The 18,853-nt window shown below is 34.5% G+C and overlaps 1 protein-coding gene across 3 annotated transcripts in view; it reads right to left on the minus strand.

The window, feature by feature from the left end:
• The window catches only part of COP1 (COP1 E3 ubiquitin ligase), a 252,902-nt gene that overhangs the window by 35,841 nt on the left and 198,208 nt on the right, over positions 1-18,853 (minus strand). The window lies entirely within an intron of this gene.

Consider the following 18,853-nt stretch of genomic DNA (forward strand, 5'->3'; position numbering starts at 1 on the left):
ACTATGTATTAACATGTTAATGTAGAATTCTTCATACAGTTGGTCTATTCTTTATATGATAGATGTACTTTGTGTAAATGTCATATCACGTCAATTAAAATGCTTATTAACAGCCAAAAATCTCATTGGAGTTTTACGACAGCCCTGTGAAGCAGTAATCTTGTGTCACTTCCTTTCTTAAAGATGAGAAGGTAAACAGAGGCAAAATGATTTGGTTAAGGTTTCTCACTCTCTTAAAATAAATAGGTAACATGACTCTGGACTGGAAGAAGCAGAGGAAAAAAATGAAGGGATTAAAATAAAGAACTTCCGTTCACTTAGTTCTGTGATTTTTTTTTTTTTTTTTTTTTTTTTTTTTAATCTGCCAGACTAGGGTGCCTTGGTGGCTCAGTCAGCTAAGTCTCTGCCTTCAGCTCAGGTCATAATCCCAGGGCCCTGGGATTGAGTCCTGCATCAGGCTCCTCGCTCAGCTGGGAGTTTGCTTCTCCCTCTGCCCACCCCCCATTCTTACTCACACTCCCTGTCTCTCTCTTCTCTCTCCTTCCCTCTCACAAAAATAAGTAAATAAATAAATCTTTAAATCTGTCAAGCTATATAAAATATAAAATTCAAAGTGAGAGCAGAAAATTGACATTCATAATTTTTAGTAATTGGTACTGCTAGTACAATTTAATTCATCGTCCTATCAAGTCAACTTGCCAGACATTTTGTAGCACTAATTTTTAATCATTAATATTTTGATCCCTTTAGGAAACTAATAAAAAGCAATAAACTCTTTAGTAAGATAAGCACATGGACATGACAAACTTTTTCATGTGCTTTTAGTGGGTCAAAGAACATCCTAAAAAACTTGTGGGGTAGATTCCAGTAATTCCAAGAACTTTGTTGTAGACAAATCAAAGAGCCCCAAGGGACAACTAAGAGTAAACAACTATGGTAATTACTAATCTAACCAAGACACATATTTGATTTAACAAGGAGCTTTAAAAAAAAAAAAAGGATTCAGTCCTGGAAAACTAGATAATCACACCGAATAAGTACTAGTCTGAAGTTAGAATTACCATCCATTCTATTTCTATTAGTATTTCAATGTTAACAGAGATAACTAATGCAAATATCCAAGACTACAGTTATATAGTTAGAAAAATGAGAATGCTACCATACAGATAGTTTCATTTTACACACAGGTTAGGTTGCAACAATCAAAAGTTCAGAGCAATGTCAGAAAAGGAAAAAAGCATTGGCCTATTATTTTTCCCATCTCATAACATGTTCATCAGAGGAACATGAGAGGAGCTGTTATTAAGATGCAATATAAATTTAAACACAATAACTTTCTATTAACCTGTGACAATAAGAGTCTATCTGAACACTTACTGACAATGTGAAGCTGCCAAAATTAATGCAAAACATAATGTAGTAATTATAGTATCAGAAACATTATATTAAGAGTGAATTAGTAAAGACTATGGGAACAAAGAGGTATCTGGGTGGCTCAGGTGGGTGTCCAACTCTTGGTTTTAGCTTGGGTCATGATGTCATGGGATGGAGCCCTGGGTGGGGCTCTGCACTCAATGGAGTCTGCTTGACATTCTCTCCTTCTGGCCCTCCCCATGCTTGTGTGCATGCTCTCTCTCTCTCTCAAAATCAATAAATAAATCTTAAAAAAAAAAAAGAATATGGAAACCAAAAAAGTTCAAATTTTAGGGAGATTTTTAAAAAGTGAATTATTTTTCTTGCCACTGTTGTATGTAAAATAGTCATATTTCAGACGTACAGTCCTTGAGGGTCACCTGGGTGGCTCAGTCAGTTAAGCATCCAACTTTTGATTTCAGCTCAGGTCATGATCTCAGGTTGTGAAATTGAGCCCCGTGTCAGGCTCCATGCTGGGTGTGGAGTCTCCTCAGAGATTTCTCGCTCTCTTCTCCCTCTGTCCCTTCCCCCACCCTCTTTTCTCTCTCTTTCAAATAAATAAATAAAATCTTTAAAAAAGTGTAGTCCTTGCACGGTGTTACAATTTGTTCAATAAGGATTTCTAAAAATAGCTTAAGAAAATTCCATTTTTCTTAGAAAATTTCCCTTACAAAACTTGTTTCCACATGTTTTCAACATCAAGAAAGTTTCTCTTCTGAGATAAAGTTATGTCTAACTGCCAAAAGGGTTCTTTCCTTACAGCTAGTGCACATCCTAGAATTAGAGGCAGTTATTCCATTTTAAGTGAGTTCAGAAGCTGAATCAAGAGAGAAATAGTGCAAACCAAGCAGTTTCTCAAACAATGTTTTCATGAATTTGTATATATGGGATAAAGCAAGGTTTAGCTTATTAGTGGACCTACACGTAAACACTATGGTCTTACTATAAGCATATAAGTGGTTTTACATATATGGCCAACTGGACAGTAGAAATCTGATATACAGCTCCTTCAACTCAGATGTTAGGTAACTTACCTAAATCAACAAAGCTAATTAACTGCTATAAGCCTAGAGTCTTCGTCCTTCTAATAAAACAATGGATACTGCAAATTTAACTTCAAATATATTTCCCAAATTCTTGGACAAAAGTAAAACCCTATCCCCACTTCCTTTGTCTTGCCTATAACATCTTTTGGTTGTTGTTGTCAATTAAACTAAAACCACAAATCAAAAGTTGGAGTCAATCACTTTTCTTAAAGTCCTTTATATAGTTGCACAGATAAGGTTCAAAGTTCTTAACACAGTCCAGAATTAGCTTTTAAAAAAAATTACTCTTCTTAATCTACCACTTTCCATTTCATCTCCCACTAGTCCTGTTACATCCTAGCAGGCTCCAAACATTCTTCTTTCATATTCTTAAGCTTTTGCATATGCTGTTCCTTTTACCTAGAAACATATCTGAAATAGATCTGTAGAACTTCCACAAAATACTGAACAAGATAGGAGGACAGGATAGACGCTCAAATGTTAATTTTCCAACTTTTACACATTAATTTGTTATTAGTAGTAGCTACCATTTACTGAAAACTTATCATGCATAAGTGTTTCATATGCATAATGTCATTTGCTTCCTAACAACACTTTTTGGTATTAAATATTCGTATTAATCCACTTTGAAAATGGGGAAGTGGACTCAGGATAAGGAACTTTCCAAAGATGTCATAGCAAAAGAATCAATGTTTATGCCTAGAAATCAGATTTTAAAGAGTGTGCTACATGAAAATATACACACCTCATCTCCCTCTTCTCACCTCACTGCCTCTTTCTTACCTTCACCCCCCATCCCTGACAATCAGTGCAGGAATGGTAAAGAGAAACTATAGTTTCCAAAACTGGTCTGTTTTTGGAAATCAAAACAATAATAGATATCAAAAGCTAAAAAAATATGAATCCTTTGATCCAGTTTTTCCCCAACTTACAAGATTCTGTATTATAAATATAGTATTACAAGACAAAAGGGGTAAAACAATAGGCCCCAAAACATTGAGAACTTAGAACTACAAAAAACTCAAGAGGCAGTCTAAATGTTTAATAATAACAGACAAACTAATTCATAATAAATATAAATGCATGATGTAAGGAGAGGAAATGCTTAGCTGTAGTCAGCGTAAAAAACTAAATACAAAGTATACCAAAAACGTAAAACTAATTAAGAAATGCAGGCCAAAGACTGGAAAGACAGACATCAGAACATTAACTGCAGTTTTGTTTAGGTGCTACTATTTTCCCTATTCTCTGTTTTCTAAAGGCTCTTTATTGGTGGAGAAAAATAGAACATTCTAAAGCAGAGATGATGAAGGGATTAAAAAAAAAAGTCACTAGTCTCTTGAATAAGATATAACTGGATTCACAGGATCCAAATGCTGAAGATAAGTTTCTGCTTGGTCAGGCATTGCTTTATGTATGACAACAGGCTGAGAAGGAAGCTTGTGGTTATTCTGACCTGTTTTGAGTCTTTTGATATATAACCTGTATATTTTAGCAAGCATAAGAGAAAAGTGCATAATAATTCAAATGTAAATGTTCATGCAAAGAACCAAAACCTCATGATTAATTTAAAAATTAACTGCCACCTATCTATCACAAAATAAGAAACATGGCATCTAAACTGGGTGAGAGAATCTCTTCTAAGGGTTTATTCAAACCTATTCAGAGCCAAGAGCTTGACTCTTAATAACTCGGGTTGATGCAAATCTTTATACCTAAAAGACGTAAGACATACACCAGCTTAAAAGTAACTTACGTTTCTGATAAATCTCAGTCAATAGAAAAAATATACCTTCGAACAATTTACTAATATTACCAAAAAAAAAAAAAAAAAAAACCCTTTCACTCTATTGGTTATATCAAGTGGAGGGGTTTAAAGTTAATATGAGATTTAAACAAAACAAACAAAAAAACCAAAAGCCAACCCCCCCCCCCCAAAAAACCCAAGTTACTACCCTTGAGAAGTTCTTTTTTTCCTCAATATCCCTAAAATGATGACTTGGAAAGCAGAGAATAAAAAGGAAAAGGGGAAATAAGTAAAAGCAATGTCGCTAATGTGTAGAAAACCACCTCAACTCTGGTCAAAATTAAGTGGTTTTCTTCATTCTACTTCTTCATTATAGAAAGAACGAAACCTATTTTTAAACATAGTGAGAGGACTGTGATGGACAGTGTAAAACCTACAGGGTACCAGGCTTTCTCTTGCCAATAAAGACTAGCAAGATCCCTATAAGGAATCCTAGAATTTGATTTGCCATCAATAATTCATCCTTTCCATTAGTACAGGAAAACACAATTGTCAGATCTTAAAAATCCAGAGAAATGTAAAAAGCTTAGAATTAAAGTCTTAAACCTTTACAAGAAAGAAAACTTTAAGGAAATGGAAATACTCCTCATAAACACAGACTCCTATTGAATTTTGAAGCAGTAAGGCTAACCTTATTAACTGGGAGAGGCATAAACCCTCCTTTTAAATATAAATATCCACAGTAAGTGTCTACAACAATTATCCATTCTTATTAGTTGACATTTTGGATTTATCAGAACCACTATAGTCTTCCATTAGTACAAATAGCAAGGATTATCAGATGAATTATAGATCTGGTTGGTTAGTGAAAAACAGTAAGAGCACATAAGTATGATTTGTGAAACCTAAATTATTTTTGGCTGCTAAAAATAAGAATTATATATATTGAGCTACATATTTCAAAAGTATTTAGATAGTCTGGTATGAAATAAAACATTTCACTTCTTATTTATCAGGTGAGAACACTACATGAGGATCCGTAAGAATTATACAATAATTCCTAGCAATATTTTTAAAATAAAAAGATAAACTCTTTGGTCTCCTAAAATAAAGTCATGTTTGGAATGTTGTGAGAAATTAAAAAAAAACAAAACAAAAAACAACCCCCCCCCCCCAAAAAAAAAAAACCCACTAAAAGCAAAGGCAATTACTACTGTTTTTGCTTTCCCAACCTCTGGAAAGCAACTCACAAAGATATACTTGGTGTGTCACAAAACCATCAGGCATAACTTGGATACTTAGGATTTAAACAGTAAATTAACAAAAAGGAAGTCAGATTTACTTTCTGTATAATCTACCCCTAAACTTCCTACTTCCCTCAAAGTCAAAGAACCTGAAGACAAACATAAGCAATATCAACTATTTAATTCTCAACAATGTGTAAACACTTTGGTCATTTAAACCAAAGGATTTGGATTTATTTTCTGCCTTTACCTTTACCTTTTGATTGGCTATCACAGTTCAAATAATCTATATTTTCATCCAAATTAATCTTCTTATCTAGAGTAAAAAAAGACTAACAAAAATAGGCGCCAAATTAGCTTCTTTACAGCAATTACAATAGATTGACTTTTCTTTAATCTACATAATCAAATTATTTCTATGTTCAGCACTAACAACTTATCTACCATCCTAGAAATATCAACGCCAATTTTTGTAGCTTTACTTGGAGAAATGCTGCATAAAATGGGATTTAAGAAATGACAGAATAACAGATTTGAAAGGCTATAAGGATCACATCAACAGAGAGACATCATGAGAACAACAGGGATTAATGTGAGACTAGTGAAGTAAAATATAAACATATATTTCTTTCCCCCAGATAGGATGCAAGTTTGAATCAGCAGGAAACACTTTTTCCTTAAACAGTTGCTGTCCTTGGTTAATTCTGATTTAAGTAACTGCTAACTATATTTTTATTCAATTACAAAATAATTTTCATACATATACTTCACATAAAACCAACGCAAGTAGTATTCATTAAAAACTTTTAAATCAAGGAAATGATATTCAATATTCACTCTCTAGCCTTCAACTACTTCTAATAGAAATTTGGTAGGAACCATCAAAAGATAAACATTTAGAAACCAAAGTTAAATCCTTTCCCATCTCAAAATATTTTTGACAATTTTAAGTGTGGTGGGGGTAATAATGAAATTATTCACTATCTCAAATTAATACATTTCTTTTTTCTCTTATGCAAGGTAAAGTAAAAATTAAAAAAAAAACCAAGCAGCTTAAAGATTTCTGTCAATTCTATGCTTGAAAATTGGCATACTTCAGAAGGACAAACACTATTTCAAAAAAAATGTTTAATGAGAAAAATTATGAGACCCATTCTAATATAGGTCAACTTCCATTACAGCACATATAAAAATGACAATAACGATATATTTAAAATGTTGAGTGGCAGACCCACTAAATCTTATTTTGTTGATTTCATTACAATAGTCACCATAATATATCTAAAGCAACAAATGTTTTCACAGAGGCTGCCCATAGTGGTGGACATTAAGGTCAAGGAATATTTACACTTAATATAATTAACTTAGAGAAGAAATAAATTACAGCTTTGCTTCAGTTTTCCACCACCTTCTTGTCTCCTCTCTTTTCTATTTCCCCACCCCACTCTAGCCTGGATGCTAAGGGAGGAGTGGGGCACTTAGGAGATGGGAGCCACAGTCTTCCTGGAAGTCAGGGTCCATGCTCAGAATCTTCGTTTCCTTCACGCCCAAGACAAGAGTTCATTCAGATTGGCCCTCTTCCAGTCAGGAAAATTTTCTAAAGTGTTATAAACCATCCAGCTAGAGGAAAGAAGAAAGGAAAGGAAAGATAAAAGGAAAAAGAGAAACAGAAATGAAGAAAGGAGAGAAGAAAGAAAAAGAAGCTCCTATGTTGTCTTCTCCGTGTTCACTGAAGAATTCAGGATCAGAAACAGCTTAGTAGTGTGGGAAGTTAATATAAATTAAGGGTAATTTTTTTAAATTAAAGAAAGGAAAAAGACTACATCTTATTGTTTTTATTTATGTCTCTTCCCAAGGGGGTAAGAGAGTAGCAAAATCGAACAGACACTAGATATTCATAATTACAATCATTACCTCATTAGCAGATGCTAGAGAACCATTTACGCCTCTTGGTTACTATGCCTAACAAATCTCTTTCCAGTGGTAACATAATCATCCGTTTCCAAGCTTAATTATTCATATAATTTTCCAAGGAGGCCTGGGGGACTTTTTAATACAAGTCTCCATCTTTCCTCCCTCTAAATAGGGCTTCATGGATCTAACAATAAATGTTTTGTTCATATATATTTTTTAAAGATCCCAAGATGATTCTGATAATCAGTCAGTTTTGAAAATCACTGGTATGAATAAATTCTCCTCTAGATGCATTCTGTACTTTAATGAAGGAAACAGGCTTTTTTTTAACATGTGCTTCAGCTTCCCTGGTTGTGGGCAATCTGCTGCTTTATACGCAGTGTTTACTGAATCAGAAAGGAATGCCTATCTCTTAGATAAAAACATATAAATTGGAAAAATAGTTAAGTCTTCTTGAGAGAAGACTGAATTCTAAAATACAAGCAACGCTGAAAGGAAAGGAAGAACAGGCTATAAATCTAACAAAAATATTAAGCTAATAATAAATACCAACTTCCCTATAGCTGCATTAACTTTAAAATTTTCATTGTTTTTGAAAACAAGCAAAAGCCTGGGGGTTATCCCAAGGGGCACACTGGTAATTATAAAATGATTATATAGGTACCCATGAATGTTGATGTCAGAAAAACTAGTGTCTTAAACTATGTAATCTTGATATTACCACTGAGTTTCAAGTGAGTCTATTAGATTTTAGAAGTATTTTCTACCTCTACTCCAACATTTTAGTTTTAAAATTAGTATTTAATTAATTATGGAACAAACAAGATAAAGGAGAAGCCTAAAAGACTATATCATTTATTATAAAAATTGTATACTAATTACACATTAGGTGCAAACAATTTGCTTTGTGCTAAAGGGTATTTTAAAAATGAATGACACTAATAGCAAACATTTATATAGCTCTTACTATATGCCAAAAACTATTCTAAACTCTTTATGTACCTTAACTTATTTTAACTTTATAATAACCCTAAGAGGTAAATTACTGTTGTCATCAGCATCTTATAGATGGGGAGGGGGCACCTGTCTGGCTCGGTTGATAGAGCGTGGGTGGTAAATTCAAGCCTTATGCTGGAAATGGAGTCTACTTAATAAAAAATTTTTTAAAAATATAGATGAGGAAACTGAGCCACTGTACAGTTAAGGAACTTGTACAAGGTCACAGAGTTACTATGTGGAAGATCTGACTCAACCTAGATGATCCGGTTTCACAGTCGTGCTCTTACTCAATATAGTAGGATGCCTTTTTTTCAAGGAGTTTGCAGGTTAGCGGGGGATAAGAGACATGAACACAAATAATAGTAAAAGGCAGTATATTAATTCATTCAGCAAATATATTTAATGGATAGGAATCATGAGAGATTTAGGTAAAGAAAAGAAAATCTTAAGAACATGAAGTTTTAGTTAAAACAGTTAAAAAAGTGTTTCATTATATAAAGTTAGAAATTTATTAAATTAATTCATTAGAAATAGGAATATAAAAATGTATTTTATTATATAACTGAAAAAGATGCTCTCACGCAATATGGTTATTAACTTTGTACAGTATGGGTGATAATACAGTTGACAGATTCCCAAGTCAAGTTTTGTTGGACTTGGTTTCAAGGGACGGAAATTAAGAAAATCCTTGTCCTGACAACCTTCATTCTAGAATTACAGAAACTTTCAATGTGATTCCTGGTGTTTCAATACACAAGAAAAAATAGCCACCCTTAATAACTAATGCTTTTTTTTGAGAATATACATTTGTTTTAAATCATTTTTGAAGAGCTAAGGAAGTGTTAAGTGTCCTTTATAAGTACTGCCTTTTCCCACTAGATATCCATTTAGAATTGGTGACCCAAGATTAGATAAGTATGTATGACGTGCTACAGAACTGCTAAAACAATGATGGGGGTAACCTACAGTCTCAATGGAAGTTACAAGGGACTCATGATCTGCATCCAACAAAAATATGGTGTCTTTTTAAATAGATATGATCACTTAAGAACAGAAATAAACATTTGCATTCTTGAGTCAATTTATATTTCATTCCATCAGTTTTAAGTCATGCCAACAGAAGGATCCACAGATAGAGAGCATACATATTCTCCTCTACCTGACTCCAGTCTCTGAATAAAGCAGTGATTTAAAAGAAAAAAAAAAAAAAAAAGATGTAACAGAAATAAAAAATAAATAACCAGTAGTGTCCCAAATTTACCTTCACTTCAGAGCATTACTTTCAAGGAGGATGTAGGGTGTGGGAGACAGTGAATAGATTTGAATTACAAACACCAAATTGACTGTGTTTATAAAACAATATCTCAATTGCATGGTATTTCCCTTTCAAGCAACAATTTCTTTAAAAAAACATTCTCAGTATATAAGCATACAATTTAAAAAACAAAAAGTCAAAAGTTATCGTTTTAGAAAATTGCTTAGAGAAACAATAAAAAATGATTACATATTTACTAAAAAATATTTTCAACTTGGCAGAGGTACTGGTATTACATCCCATGTTTCTTGAGAAAGGCTTGTACCGCTATATATTTTCCTCTCAGGACTGCCTTTGCTGTGTCCCACAGATTTTGAACTGTTTACATCCCATGTTTGATGCACATGGTGAAACTGAACCCCCTGGATGTTCTTGTTTCTTGGTGCAAGAGCAAATGTAAATAAACTTTTCTGGAAGGCAAATTAATTTTAATCAAAAGTCTTAAAAGAAAATGGATAAACCTTGAAGGTTGTCTTCTAAAGAATTAGAGATTTAAAGATTACAAAAATATTCAAGAAGCAGTATTCAAAGTATTCAAGTTATATAATAGTAAAAAGGAAACATTAACATCCTCAACAAAACACTGATATGCCAGTATGGTAAATTCTTAGAAGAATACGTAGCCACTTGAAAATACTCTCTTCAAGAGTTAATGATAAAAGCAAAAGGTAGGGGTGCCAGATGGCTCAGTCATTAAACATCTGCCTTCAGCTCAGGTCATGATCCCAGGGTCCTGGGATGGAGCCCCACATCAGACTCCTTGCTCAGTTGGGAGCCTGCTTCTCCCTCTCCCACTCACCCTGCTTGTATTCATTCCCTCTCTCGCGGAATCTCTGTCAAATAAATAAAATCTCTTAAAAAAAAAAAAAGGCAAAAGGTAAAGAATACATGAAAAAAATAAAAAAGCAAATGATAATATGTAAAATACTCAATTTTATTAAAAAAAAAAACAACAACCCATGAATGGAAAATAACATGAAGATTAATTATATTAAAATGTTACTATTGGTTATTTCTGGAAAAAGTGATAATAGACATTTTTTCAACTTTTTTATAAATTCTCTAAAATATACATGTATTCATTCCTAATTGTTTCTTTGAGTAATGAACTACAATAACAGTCATTTAGGAAAAAAGCCTATGAGATAATGTTCAAAGATTATGATATTGCACTCCATCAAAGTGTTTGCCAAGGACATTCACACTGATCACCACACCCTCTTAAAATTGTAAAAATTTTCCTCTGAATCAACTATAAATTAGCTAAGGATAATTATTTAGTTAATGAGTTATCCTGACCATATCATTACTGCTTTTAGATATACTTAAAAGGATTTGAGTATTTAGGGATGTCATAGGAAGGAAGGGGGGGTAGGAAGAAAACAAAATTTGTTAGTCCATATTAATACCTATGGAAAACTGTGAATAAATAGTATATTTTAGAAAGAGAGGATGAAAATAGAAATGACATACACTGTTGATTACATATAGGCTTTATTAATCCAGATAATGGCTGTTTCCAAGAAGTATCAGCAAATTTTACTACATCCGGACACAAGAGGCCAAATAAATTATGTGGTATTTTTTAAAAAGTAGAGGCAGAAAATGAATTAAAATTGCAGCCTACTTAGCCCACCATCCTCTATATTCAAAAGTATTGAGCTGACTGCTATGTATGGAAATACAGCAAACCACACTTACTTCAAAGATTGTATAATCATGCAAATGGAATATATCTGAATGTGCAATATGGATTCAATATATTCAGATATACAACTTTAGAATTTATAGTTGCTTCTTCAAGTAAGTAGACATTAAAGTTCCTTTATTACAGCAATTGAAACATATGATAGAGTACTCATTTATATTTAAAAAATAACTAGTGGTGAAATTAAATTTGAAATCCTAAAGGAAGGTAAAAATATCTGTTATTCCTAGTAGTTATTTCTCAAAAATCCATATTTTTAAAAAATCATGAAAATTAAGACTGAAATAGGCAATGTAAATAATAAGATTTAGTCTTGGGAAGAAAAACCCTAATAATTTGGCAATAATAGAATATCTTTGTATTAATAACTCTAAACAACTAAGGTTTCTACAGTTAAAATGTCTTCAAGTGAATTAAAATAATAAACTAAACCAAAATATAAAATAAACAATTCTGTATTCTTCATTTATGTAACACTGCCATTTCCATTCTAGAGAGGGCCTAAGTTGCAATTAAAATTCTTCTAGAAAGCAAAAAGAATATTTACTAGAGTCCAAATGAAACATCTTAAAATTCTTTGAAAATTAAATATGATTGAAGAGATTTTGGCATTTTAGTGGTAGAAATGATAGAGCCATTTCCAGTACAAGATAAAGCTAAGGAACAAAGGACAGAAGGATGTGTCAGCAACACTAAAAGTGACTGAATAAAGGTGCTTTTAGACACAGGAAAAAGACAGGAAAGAAGAAAAACAGAAATAGCACAAAGTATGGCCTCTCAGACGAAAAGAAACAACATCAGGGTTGCCTGGGTTTCTCAGGCAGTTAAATGTTTGCCTTTGACTCAGGTTGTGATCCTGGGGTCCTGGCTTGGGCATGGGATCATGAAATGGAGCCCCTTAAGCCCCTCATTGGGAATTCCTGCTCAGCAGGGAGTCTATTTCTTCCTCTCCCTCTACCCCACCCACCCCTTTGTGCTCTCTCTCTCTAATTAATAAAATCTTTTAAAAAAATTAAAAATACTGTCTTTAAATGAGAGTAATTAAAAGTAAAAATTGTAATCCTAAAGCAAAACAGACCACACAGCAAACATGAAGGTAGGAGAGCATGCTTGTTAACTCCCATAGTACTGTGAAATAAAGGAGAAGATGAAAGAAGTATTACAATTAAGTTGATCAACATCTTAAAAAGGGCAGTGTATAACATTCTTTCCAGTTTATATGAAGGTTGGTAGAAACAGAAAGAATGGGAATTATATATGATCTTGACTGATGGTTCAAAACAGGGCTTGAAATTTACTGGTTCATTTTCACCTAGAAGTGGCCAAAAAGACAGACACACACAGACAGATAGACAGACACACACACACACACACACACACACACACACACACACGCCCCCTAGGTTATAGGAAAAAACAAAGCTACACAGAAATCTAATCTGCTGGAAACTAATCTAAATTTTATAAGACTGAGATACTCTCCTAAAAGAATGTATCTAGTTGTCTTAGTGCCTTTCCCTCTACCACTCATTTTTAATTGCCCATTCCCTCCCTATGACTAAATCACGGCCATAAATAACGTAAAAGCATATGCATTTTTTACACTATCATTAATTGAAGAATTTTAGGTCATTTTAGTTCATTACAGTTAAATGATAAACCACTTATATTTGTCCAAAACCTAAAAAGCCTTCCAAAGTTAAGCTATTTACAAGTGACCTTAAATTGATCTCTTTCAGAAAAAAATCAGTAAAGATAAGATCTGAACCATCCCATCAACTCTCTAACATCTACCTGACCAACGACTACAGAAGAATGAACTAAAAAAATTTTATGGTGAAGGTGGAGATAGATGTCCTTCCCTTTGTTGAATAATATTTTTATTTACAAAGTTAGATTTCCATTCTTCTCTTTGGTTGATTACATTTAAAATTTTTCTAAATTTATGGGGCGCTTAGGTAGTTTAGTTGATTAAGCAAATTCCTGGTTTCCAGGTCATGATCTCAGGATGTTGAGACTGAGCCTTAAGCAAGGCTTGGGCTCAGCAGAGAGTCTACTTAAGATTCTCTGCCTCCGACCGCCCTTACCCCCATCCTCCCTCTTTTTCTCTCAATAAATAAAATCTTTCAAAAATAAATAAAGTTTTTCAAAAATAAATAAGATTGATCTCTTTCTTATTATTAAAATTAGGTAGAACAGAAATAAAGGACAGAAAGACTATATCCAACTTCTCCCTTCCCTTTCTTTCTTAAAACCACTCCAATCAAGTTTTTCTCATACCACTCCTTTCGCTTTTTTTTTAAAAGATTTTATTTATTTATTTGACAGACAGAGATCACAGTAGGCAGAGAGGCAGGTAGAGAGGAGGAAGAAGGCTCCCCACCGAGTGGAGAGCCCGATGTGGGGCTCAATCCCAGGACCCTGAGATCATGACCTGAGCCGAAGGCAGAGGCTTAACCCACTGAGCCACCCAGGCGCCCCTCCTTTCACTTTTTTTACTCATCTTACTTGTATTAGTAGTATCTGACAAAACCAATCAATCTCGCCTCCTTGAAAAACTTTTTCACTCGGCTTCCCAGGTACCAGTTTTCTACTATAGAGAGAACTACTCTTTCTCACTCTTTGTTGATTACTCCTTGTCGCTTTAATCACTGAACACTAAAGAACTCTCCGAAGTATGGTATTCACACACTTCTAGTATCTAATTACACTCTCTTGCAGAGATACCATCCAATTTCTTGGCTTAAACATCACAAGCTCACAGCTATCAATGTCTATCTCTGGCCCCATAATCTGTTGTGAACTCCAAACTTAGTATATCCACTTAGAAGACAAGTACATCTCAAACTTGAACCAGTCTAACGTCACCTCCTGTTCTCCTTTAAGGCACTTCTTCTGGTAGTCTTCTCAGTTACTGGAACTCCATTTCTAAAGTTGCGGGGGTGGAGGGTGAACCTCAGTGTCATCTAGACTTTCTCTTTTACTCTCCACATGCAATTTATTGGTTCTGTGACACCTTACTGTCTATTCTCCAAAAGCCAAACTGATTTTTAAAAAACTGAAGTCACATTTAATCACTCCTTTGTTCAAAATCCTTAAATGGCTCCAACTCACACTGGGTACAAGCCACAGTCCAGACTTTAGTAAACAATGCTCTGTTGAAATGGTTCCTCTTCCCCCACTCTGAGATTGACTACTCTCCACCTAGTTCACTGTAGTGCAACCACACTGGACTCCTTTCTGAAGGCCACTATTACTGATCACTACTACTGATCACTACTGCTGATCACTATTACTAATACTAATCACTGAACACTAATTACTTTCTTACTTCAAGGTCTCTGAACTATTTGCTCTACCTGGAATACTCTTCCACCTTTAAACATGGATTACATCTTATGTCCTTATATTTGCTCTAATTCAGCTACTCAGGTAGGTGATTCTGTCACCACCACTGAAAACTACAACTCCTTATTCCAGCACGCCCTGTCGCACTCTCCTGCTTTGTTTTCCTCCAAGCCCCACACACCTTCTAATACAACTATTTATTTTGTGTTTCCGTCTCCTCCAGCACATAAAATTTTAAGTCTCCTAAGAGGCCCAGAATTTTTCTTAAAGTTTTGTTCAAGTTTATCCTCCATATCTAGAACCGTGACTACATATAATAAATATTTGTTAAATAAATAAACAGGACTCTCTCACACTTTCTGCCTCATCTAAAATAGGGAAATGAAGTTACTTTTCATGCACAAAGTGACTTATGCAAAAAGCAAATTTAAAATAAATCTGGACTGATAATGAAGTGAGTTAGAGAACTTTTCATCTTTTTACTGGGAAATAATGCAAGTTCCCAGGTGACACTGATGTGTTGATCTAGGTAGCACACTTTAAGAATCTACTTTAGGGGGGCGCCTGGATGGCTCAGTGGTTTAAAGCCTCTGCCTTCGGCTCAGGTCATGATCCCAGGGTTCTGGGATCGAGCCCCGCATCAGGCTCTCTGCTCCACGGGGAGCCTGCTTCCTCCTCTCTCTGCCTGCCTCTCTGCCTACTTGTGATCTCTGTCTGTCAAATAAATAAATAAAATCTTTAAAAAAAAAAGATATTAAAGAATGTAGTTTAGAAAGGTTATCCTACTAACTAGAATGTGCATTCCTTTCAGTCTAATTAATTTGGTTTTTTTACCTCCTTCCCTGACAAGGAAAATTCCTGAGAACATTTTAATCACTTTTACCCTTCTGGCTTATTACTATCATATACTTAATTCTATGTGCCTATTAAATCCAACAAGGTATCACTGCTTTACAAAGTCAATATGCATTTAGATTTACTACGTATTACCACTTCTACTCCTTTTTGCCATTTCCATTCCTTCATCTTTTCCCATTCCTTTCGACATCTGTGACTTCCATCTTTAGGTTCTGCATCTTTTCCTTCTGCCTTAAAAATATCTTTTCAGGGGGCGCCTGGGTGGCTCAGTGGATTAAGCCGCTGCCTTCGGCTCAGGTCATGATCTCAGGGTCCTGGGATCGAGCCCCGCGTCGGGCGCTCTGCTCCGCGGGGAGACTGCTTCCTCCTCTCTCTCTGCCTGCCTCTCTGCCTACTTGTGATCTCTCTCTCCGTCAAATAAATAAATAAAAAATCTTTAAAAAAAAAAAATATCTTTTCAGGTTTTCTTTACTATAGGTCTACTGGTGGCAAATTCTTCATATTATTTATCTAAAAATGTCTGCATTTTGCTTTTGTCTTGAGAGATTTTCACTGGCTAAGAAATATAGACCAGCAGGTATTTCCCTTTACACAGTAAAGATCTGGTTCCACCACCTCTGGTTTCTATTGCTTCATGAAGAAATTGGCTAGCAGTCTAATTGCTGGTCTTCTGAAGACCGTGACTTTTTCTCTGCCTTCTTTTAATAATCTCTCTTTGTGGGACGCCTGGGTGGCTCAGTCAGTTAAGCGTCTGCCTTTGACTCAGGTCATGATCCTGGGGTCCTGGGATCAAGTCCCACATCAGGCTTCTTGCTCAGCACGGAGTTTGCGTCTCCTTCTACCTGCTGCTATCCCTGTTTGTGTTCTCTCTCTCTCTCTCTCTCTGACAAATAAATAAATGGAAAAAAACTCCCTTTGCATTTTATTTTCTATAGTTTGATTATGATTGTCAAGGTGTGGCTGTCCTACCACCAGCAGGGGTCAGAGGACCAGACACAATTAGCTTCAGTCCTGCACTAGGTTAGTTAGCTTTATAGAGGTATATAGGATAAGAAATTCAGCATGCGCAACATCTTCAAACTCATCAGGAGGGCAAGCAACTATACACATGCACAGCCTCCTGCATCTCTCCTGAACCCACACAAAGAGTACGCACAGTTGCTAAGGACAGAGAGGGCACATGGGGATCTAGATACAGATATGTGCCTTGGTTTCCTGTCAGTCTTACATTGTTCACTTTGGATAGACGTAAAGCCAATATGCCAACTCACATTTCTCTAAGTCCACATGCAACAGTACAGATGGAGTTTCATAGGAAATTTAAGAGAAAACTAGCTGCTAGCAAAAACATTCCATGTTTGTCCCTAACTCAGCACATTTTCACGAAGTACTACCCTAAGAAAGCAGACCCAAGGTCAGAGTTTCAGGCACACTTAAGTGTCTTCATGGTCCAAATATAATATTAAATATCTACTCACATTGTAAATTTACTTTACTCTTTGGGGTACAAGAGCTTAATGAATCTCTGCCTTGATGTCTTTCATCAATTTTGTAAATTCTCAACGATAATTCTCCTAATATTTGCTTCAGTTGTATTTTTTCTTTTCTCTCCTTTTAGGTCTTCTATTGAATATATTAAACTTTCTTACTTCATCCTTCATTTCTTTTCTGTATTTTTTTCATCCTATTTGTCTCTCCATGCTTCCTTCTGCATATTTTCTTCTAACGTACTAAAAGTTCATTGACCCTCTTTTCTTCCATACAATCCATCCACTGAGTTCTTAATTTGGGGAATTATAATTTTTTACTTCCCAGTTGAAATTTTCTATCTTATCTTTTATCTTGTCAGCGTGGTTATTTTTAAGCTACATTTGATAATTCTGATATCCAGGGCTGCTGTGATTTTGTTCCTGTTGTCCACTGTTTAGGCTAAATTTATTCACAACATTTTGCCTTTTCCTATGTCTATCTGTTATTTACTGGGACTTAGTTACTGCATTTGCAATTTAAAACAAAATAAATTCCCAGATGATCTTTTTAGATCTTCTTTCAAAGAGGATTTAAGTTTAACTAGCAATATAGGATCATTTCAATTTAATTTCAGGACTGATATGATCTGGAGTTGCAATCCTTTTGAGAGTTTATCTTCTACTGGTTTACCCTAGACTACAGCCCTTTTTGGAGCCCTAAACCAAAGTAAGTTCACCCACATAGTGGTGAGCACTAAATTCTAATATGTGTCCCCCTGTGAAGCTGCCATAAGTGTTCTCAGCATTCTACCAGGAGTACCAAAGGCTCCCAGAGGAAAAGCATACTCCAAAGCCAGGTTTCCATTCCTATGCTATTAATTCTTTTCTATCTTATTTACATTCCAAAGTCTTTGAACAGGTTTATGTTGTTGTTTTTAAAATAAATATACTTGGTCCAACTTTTCTAGTTCTACTTACAGGGAAGGTTAGTATAAATCACCTAGTCTACCATTGCCCAAACTGGAAGTTGATTAACAGAACTTTAAATAAGATAGGAATGGAATATAGTTAATTAAAGTCAAATAGTATCAGCAACTCAGAATTCTCAAAGCACCCATCAAGGAAGAATTTTTTGGTTCAAAACTAAAAACAACCAAGTAAGCACCTAAAGAGCTATTTTTTCAAGAAGATGACATTAGTGAGTGACTGTTTATAAAAATTAAGATAATAAAAAGAACTACTGTTTCATATAGCTTATGAGAAAGCTTCTCCTTTAAAATAAGTGACAAGTTTAAGAAAACTTTTTTTTCACAGTTTAGAAGTACAACTTTATTAAGAAGTTAAATGTTTTTAAATACTCTTACATAAGTGCATTTTGTAGACAGCAATTCTGCCCTGAAATAGTATTTAATTAGGTATACATATAGGGCACTCTCCTTTACCTACATCCAATTTTTTTCTTGCTAAGACAATACGAGATTCTGCTAAATGTTTATTGAGTATATACTGCAGATGATCATTAGGGAAAATGAGACATAATATGTACTCTAGAAATTTCCAATCTTATAGAAGAGATATAAATAGACAATGTGATAATGCTAAAACAGAGGTATGTACAATATGCTATGGGCACATAGGAGAGACATTTTATCAGTGTGATGCTGATCCATTAGTGATATTTCAATTACTGCCTAAAATGCTTATTTACTTTGATGATGCAATACTAAGCAAAAAAGAAAATGTGTATCACATATCAATTTTTACTTTAAACTTAAAAAAATTTAGATGTGAA

The sequence above is a fragment of the Meles meles genome, chromosome 17 (genome assembly GCF_922984935.1).
Source record: "Meles meles chromosome 17, mMelMel3.1 paternal haplotype, whole genome shotgun sequence".
Lineage (NCBI taxonomy): Eukaryota > Metazoa > Chordata > Mammalia > Carnivora > Mustelidae > Meles > Meles meles.